The following is a 7,462-nucleotide window of genomic DNA, read 5'->3' on the forward strand; positions in this document are numbered from 1 at the left end:
AGGTGCTATCACTTGTTGAGGAAACTAAGAAAACAGAAGTTAAAAGACTTGCCCACAGCCACACAACTACTTCTACAAAGTGTCTGAGGCTGAATTTGAACTTTGGTCTCCCTAACTCCGGCTGCTAGGTGGCACAGTGAATAGAGTGCTTGGCCTGGAAATTAGGAAGGCTCATCTTCCTGAATTCAAAGCTCGCCTCAGACACTAGCTGTTTGACCATGGGCAAGTCACTTAACCCTGTTTGCTTCGGTTTCCTCATCTGTAAAGTGAACTGGAGAAGGAAGTGGAAAACCACTCCAGTATCTTTGCCAAGAAAACCCCAAATGGAGTCATGAGGAGTGGACATGACTGAAAAGCAACTGGGCAGCAGTCCAATTCTCTATCCATTGCTACCTAGCAGCCTTTAAATATAGATCTTACATTTTGCTGAAGAGACAAAGATTATGGATGAGCAGGATAAAAGAAAAAGTCAAATTAAAGCATATTTTGTATTTACTGTCCTTATAGAAGTAGGTTCCCCAAAGAGAATGTAAACTCCTTGAGGGCAGGTGCAGTTTGTAGTTTTGTAACCCCAGCACCAGAATATGGATTAAATGACAACTGCAGGGAGGTGTATGCCCAGGAGGGCATCACTTCTTACCATAAAATGAAGTCTGTTTTCTCATTGGTGAGCTCTCTTTGGGCAAGTCAATGATCGCACTTTCTCCCGCCTATCAATGAGTTAACCCCACCTTCGCAAGAATCTATCACCCAGGTAACATCTCATTGTCTCTTGCTCACCCCCTAATCAACACGTCCATTTTAAGGCCCAAAGCCACAAGAATTGTGAGAAAAAAACACGGGGGTAAAGTATTACTCACAGAGTAGTTCCAGGCCAGAGTTCTGTCCCCCGTAATCCTCCAAGAAAGCACGTGGCTCCAGAAATGGCCTCAAGAGATCCAGGGGAGCACAAGGTGTGATCAGCATGTCCACGAGGCGGCTGCTTTTCTTACCTCGGGCTCTCCCTTGGGACTCACGTGTTTCTCTCTGACTACTGAGCATGCGTAACAAGAAACCCCGCCCATCTGTGTACAAGGGTGGGAGGGATTTACTTCACTCCTCCTTGCCTAGTTCCTTCCATTTCCCGTGATGCAGCGCGGTGCGCCACCACGAAGTTTGGGGCTGTCTGTGGGCTGACAGAGGCAGAGATGTCCATACCTTAGAGTTGCTGTAGGAAAATGAAAAGCACTAGGAAATCTGAAAACAGAGAGTTGAGGCTATTCTAGGGAGTGAAAATTAATTCTTCTTTAATGACTGAGGAGTCTGTGTATCGAAATTCAAACTAATCTTTAAAAGCTCTGTCAAAGAAAAGCAGATGGGCTGCAACTTTACAGAAGAAATTAAGAGGAAGCCCTTGGGGTAAATGCCTCAGCTTCACCTGGAAAGCCCTTCCTTTCACTATCTAGCTATGCCCTACCATTCTGGGCTTATTGCACATAACCCTTCTTCATTCCCTGTATTTCAGCCAAACTGGCCTACTTGCTGTCCCTCCAAATTCTGCATTCACTCCCTCAGCTTCTTTGAAATTATCTTTGTCTCTGAACAATTTACCACCCACCCTCTTGCCCACGAGGTGCTCTCCCATTGCCCTGTGTTTTGGATTCTTTACCTTCGTCTTATGTAGCACCTCCTATGGCAAACCTTCCATAATTCCTTTAGTTGGTAGTGTGGATCTGATATTTATCTAATAATACCACCGCCTAATATGTATAAACACCTAAGTCTTCTCCAGGATAAATTCCACCCCCCCCCTTTAATACTCAGCCCTCATACAATGTGCCTCTGCAATTGTCCCTCCACTCCATCTCTTGACTTTGTGCCTTTGTACTGACTATCCTTCCTCCCTCCTTCTAGGCATAGACTCCTTCCTGGAATCCTTGGTTTCTTTCAAACCTCATCTCAAGCTCCACTTTCAGCATAAGTCTACTGATGGAATCAGAAAACAAAGTTGCCATGGATCTGTTTTCTATATGTTTTGTTTGTGTAATTCTGCTTCTGTTCAAGCCTGGGCCAGTTTCACCAAGGGAAAGCCATGAACTTTGTGCTGCTTATGTGGAAGGAAATGTGACTCCTGAATGGCTGAGAGAAACATGATCCTGCGTATACATACATGTGAGCAAACTCACTCAAAAACTCAGATTTCTAAAAGCCATATACAAGTGCAAGCAATAATAAATCTAATGATGAATGAAAAAGAATTACAAATATCCTTAAGAATTTTGTTAAGAGCCATTGGCCCAAGGGGCAGCTAGGTGGCTCAGTGGATAGAGCAGTAGCCCTGAAGTCAGGAGGACCTGAGTTCAAATCCGGCCTCAGACCAAACACTTGACAAGTACTAGCTGTGTGACCTTGGGCAAGTCACTTAACCCAGATTGCCTCACATGCAAAAAAAAAAAAAAAGAAAAGAAAAAAGAGCCATTGGCCCACAATGAGCTGAGGTAAGCATGGAATGCTAAGCACAAGAAGGGTGCTCCCCAATTCAGTATTGGCGAATTTTATAGTTTTTAAACCAAAGTGTAGAACCAAACCACAGTATATACTGTAATATGTATTCCCATTATATTTCATCAGATTCAACTTGGCTCTTCCTCAGAGCCTACTGGAAGAATTTTTTTTTTAACATGGCCTCTGTCTTCAACACTTTAGGCATGCCACCAAATTTCATCTGACATGCAAATTTCATAAAGTGTCATCTATTTCTTCAACCAAATCATTGATAAAAAATGTTGAAGAGTTGTCAAGGACATATCCTAGAATCCTTTCTCCTGGATCCTCCCTTCAAGTTAACATTGATTCAGTTAAGGACTACTTTTTGGGTCTAGTCATGGAATTAATTCCAAATTCACCTAGCTGTTTCATTTTCTAGTCTACATTTCTCCATATTATCTACAAATATTGCATGAAAGATTAGGTTAAATGCTTTATTGAAATATGTGTAGAGTCTACAGCATTACTTTAATATAGGAAATTAGTTACTCTACGGAAAAAAAAAAAGGAAATAAATTTAGTCTGGTGTGACTTATCTTGATGAAGTCATGCAGGTTTTTAGTGATTATTTTTTCACTTTCTGAGAACTCAAATATACTCTTAATAATGTGGTCTAGACTTGTATGGACTGATGCTGAATGAAGTGAGCAGAACCACGAGAACATTGTACACAGTAACAGTCACATTGTGTGATGACTAACTGATAGACTTAGCCCTTCTCAGCAGTGCAAGGATCTAAGACTTCTCCAAAAGTCTCATGATGGAAAATGCTATTCACATCCAGAGAAAGAACTATGGAGTTTGAATGCGGATCGAAGCATATTATTTGTTCTTTTTTTTTCTTCTATTTTGTTTTGTTTCTTCTTTCTTGTAGTTCCTTCTATTGGTTCTAATTCTTCTTTACAACATGACTAATGTGAAATTGTGTTTAATAGGAATGCATACGTAGAGCCTATATCAGATTGCGTGCTGTCTTGGAGGCGGAGAAAATTTAAAACTCAAAAGTTTATGGAAGTGAATGTTGAAAACTGAAAATAAATTAAGAAAAAAAGAAAAAAATAATAATAGGGTCTAGAATTCTGCCAGGAATATGCCAAACTCACTATTCTACAATTTATAGACTTGGCTAGTCTCTTTTCTTCTTTTTAATTGAGCTATTTGATTTTCTCCAGTCCCAGGACACATCTACCATTCTATATAATCTTTCACAAATAACTAGCGATGGCTCAGTAATAACATCTGCTATTTATTTCATTACTCAACAATTATTTGCCAAGTAGTGACAAGTAGGGCAGCTAGATGTTGCCTAATAGAATTCTCCCTTGACTGAGGTTTAAAGTTAACCATCGTTGTTTTATCTTTCTCAGCACAAAATTCATTCTCCAAGAAGAGTAAACAGAAGAAAAATACTCACTATCATAATATTATTCCACCAAGGCAATAGTCCTCAACTTTTTCATTATCCTCTTTCCCCAAAAACAACTTAAAAAAACACGCTTCTTGTGTTTAGCATTCCATGCTTACCTCAGCTCATTGTGGGCCAATGGCTCTTAACAAAATTCTTGAGGATACTTGCCATTCTTTTTCATTCATCATTAGCTTTATTATTGCTTGCACTTGTATATGGCTTTTAGAAATCTGAGTTTTTGAGTGAATTTGCTCACATGTATGTATACGCAGGATCATGTTTCTCTCAGCCATTCAGGAGTCACATTTCCTTCCACATAAGCAGCACAAAGTTCATGGCTTTCCCTTAGCAAAACTGGCCCAGGCTTGAACAGAAGCAGAATTACATAAACAAAAGATATAGAAAACAGATCCATGGCAACTTTGTTTTCTGATTCCCTCAGTAGCCTTATGCTGAAAGTGGAGCTTGAGATGAGGCTTGAAAGAAACCAAGGATTCCAGGAAAGAATCCATGCCTAGAAGGAGGGAGGAAGGATAGTCAGTACAAAGGCACAAAGTCAAGAGATGGAATGGAGGGACAAAAAAAAAAAAAAGCACATTTAGCTGGATTGTAGACTATGTAAGAGGGAGCAATATGTAATAAGACTGAAAATATAGGTTAGGCCAGGTTGAAAAGAGTTTTAAACAACATACAAAGGAGTTTATACTTGATTATACGGAACCACTCAAGTTTATGGATTATTTATTTATAAATAAAGTTTCTCTGTGCTTCTCTGCTAGGTATCTGGTCTGTTTCCCAAACTCCTCATTTAATGTCTCCTGTTCAAGTGGTCTGTTGTCTACCCTCACAAAAAAAAATATGGCTTTTTTCCCTCCATCTTTTGATTCTTAGCAAAAGTTCTTTAGCTTTTTCGCTCGTGTCCCCTCTGAGTCTTCCTGTTTCATGAATTAATAAATGAGTATTTGCTATGTGCCAAGCCCTGAGGATACAAATGGAAAAAATGAGATAGTCCCTGGTCTCAAAGAGCATGTACTCTAAACGAGGAAGACAACAAAGAAAGGAAAGTTCAGCTATAAGGCAGAAGAAAAAGCCAAGAAGTCCCAAGGGTTGAGAAGTCAGGTGGATCGAAAGGCTCAGGAGTCTTTTAGGAATATCATTTGGTCAGATAACAGGGCCAGTAGTCCCACTGAATGTGACTGTGTCTACTTCAACCATTCCCTTCTCCATGGCAGCCACTCTGCAGTAGACCCAGCCCCCGGACCTGAGCAGCATCGTACATCAGATCAACCAGTTTTGCCAGACATCAGCACTACCTCAGTGTGCGAGGGTCGGATCGCCAACCCCAGCCCCGCCAACCCCAGCCCCATCAGCCGCAGCCTGCTTATCAACATGAGCACTCGATGTCAACCCATAGTTTCCCTACTCCGATGCCTTCCTGTGTGGTCAACCCCATGGAGCACACTGCTGCCACAGCAATGCCCACCAACGGTGCTGACAACCTGCCCACGATGGGGATCAGTAGGGCAATGGTTGGCTAACCCAGCGACCTCAAGCCAGTGGCCTGGAACTAGCACCAGTTGGCCCACTTGCAACAAATGTGCAGTCAAGCTGGTGGTAACTCTGCCAGTGGCCTGGCAAACAAACTTCCTTCGGGGCAAGAAATGGCAGGGCCAAGTTTCACAGGCAAGGAACCCACTTACCCACAAGAACTTTGCATAGGCCAGCCCTTCCACCTGAAACCGCTGTTGGAGAAACCAACCCCATCCCCACCTGTCAATGGCCCAGGCGCCTCGCTGGCCTACCCCAATGGGCATTATTTTCAACCCCTGTGGAACAACATTCTGCCCATACGCAACAGCGACAGCTCCAGCTCACAGGACCTCGCCATGCCCTTCCATGGTGGGCAGACTATAGGTGTGCCCCTCGACTGTGCTGCTGCTGGGGCCCACTATCATGTCGATACTGCGGCAAGCACAGTGCCTGGCCAGAACAACTTGATGGAAACAGTGGATAACCTGAGTGGGGACTTCCAGCAGGCCTGTTTCCATGAGCAGAGCCTGGCTATGCTAAGCAAGGCCCAACCCCTTCTCCCCGCCCCGGCAGCCAGGCCCCTGAACCTACAGATAGTTAGAATCTTCATATTCAGCACCTAGGCTATAGATAGGTGCCATTGTTGAGACACAATCCTACAAGTTATAGGTGTAAAGCATATAGCAAGGTCTGGAGGAATTTAAGAGGCAATAGTAGGACAGATAGTGGTCTTCCCTCTCATTAGAAGAAGTTGAGGTGGTGACTCCTTTCTTATCCAAGGCAGATGAATCGTCAAAAAAGACAAGATGAGATCTGGAATAGCCCAGGGCCAGGGAAGGTAGTGGAGGAAAGCAAGGGGAGGAAGGACACCCCAAGGGATGACTTTAAATATTGAATTATTTCAAATATTCCTCATGTAAGAACCTTGGGCAAATATCCTGTTATAGGAACCCTATCCCTGATCCCAAATCAGATAATAAATCAGGTAGGGATAACCCTGAGTAGATTCTCTACTCATCCAGATCTACCTGGAACCTCACACCTATCCTAGACAGCTGTCTCCTAAAGCAGAATCAGAGTGTTTCTGGTTCAAAAAAAGTGAAATGACTGACCAAGAAAAGCCAATTCCCTGTGATGAGGTGACCTTTTTAAAACAGGACAGACATCCCTAAAGTGAAACTGCCATGGAAAACATGAGCTAAAATATTAAGAGGTGGTGGCACTTATCAGAAAGTGCTCGTTGGTTCAATTCAACCTTTCAACAGTACTCTTAGTTATGATCTCTGCCCAGATTTTTTGCTTTTCCAAACCTGAGTCTAGCATATGTTCTGTGTGTTCTATTACCCAGCCTATCGGTATTCCCATACTATCTAACCTGCCCAACCTGCTTGTTCTGGATAAGAAACTCAGACTTTATTACTAACTGAATTCCTACTATTCACCTTACCCCAGCTTTCCCCATCCTTGGCTCTGAATTCTCAGAGTCAAATCCTGACCAACCTAACCAAGGTGTGGTTATATCCTTTGTGCTCTTTAGCCAGCCTTGACACCTATTTGCATACCACAGGCTCTCATATCTGGAAGAGAAACAAGCAAGTAGCCCCTCTACAATCCAGGCAATACTGAATGGTTCTCAAAGTATGGCCTGAGAAAACTCTTAAGGATCACTAAGACCCTTTCAGGGGAGTCCTTGAGGTAAGAACTATTTTCATAATACTAATACATTATTTGCCAATTAAAACAATCTTCCTGGAAGGTGCAGAACCAGGATGGTGAATTAGAGGCAACCCAGCTGAACTCTGTCAACATTCCCCTCCAAACAACTTTAAAATAATGCCTCAAATCAGAATTAGAGCCAAAAAAAGATCAGAGGGAGACATTTTTCCAGCCTAAGAAAACTTAGGAATTTGGCAGAAGAAGTTTGTAGCACTGCATGGAGGCCTGTCCAGAGCCCATAACAGCAACAGAAACAGCATCTTAGAAACTCTCAGTAAGGGG

General features: G+C 42.5%; 1 pseudogene; it reads left to right on the top strand.

Moving 5' to 3' along the window:
• Positions 1–1,128: 1,128 nt before the first annotated feature.
• On the top strand, positions 1,129–6,098 carry LOC114054432 (annotated as a pseudogene).
• The last annotated feature ends 1,364 nt before the right edge of the window (positions 6,099–7,462 follow it).

This window comes from Vombatus ursinus, unplaced genomic scaffold (assembly GCF_900497805.2).
Source record: "Vombatus ursinus unplaced genomic scaffold, bare-nosed wombat genome assembly UNPS02014813.1, whole genome shotgun sequence".
Lineage (NCBI taxonomy): Eukaryota > Metazoa > Chordata > Mammalia > Diprotodontia > Vombatidae > Vombatus > Vombatus ursinus.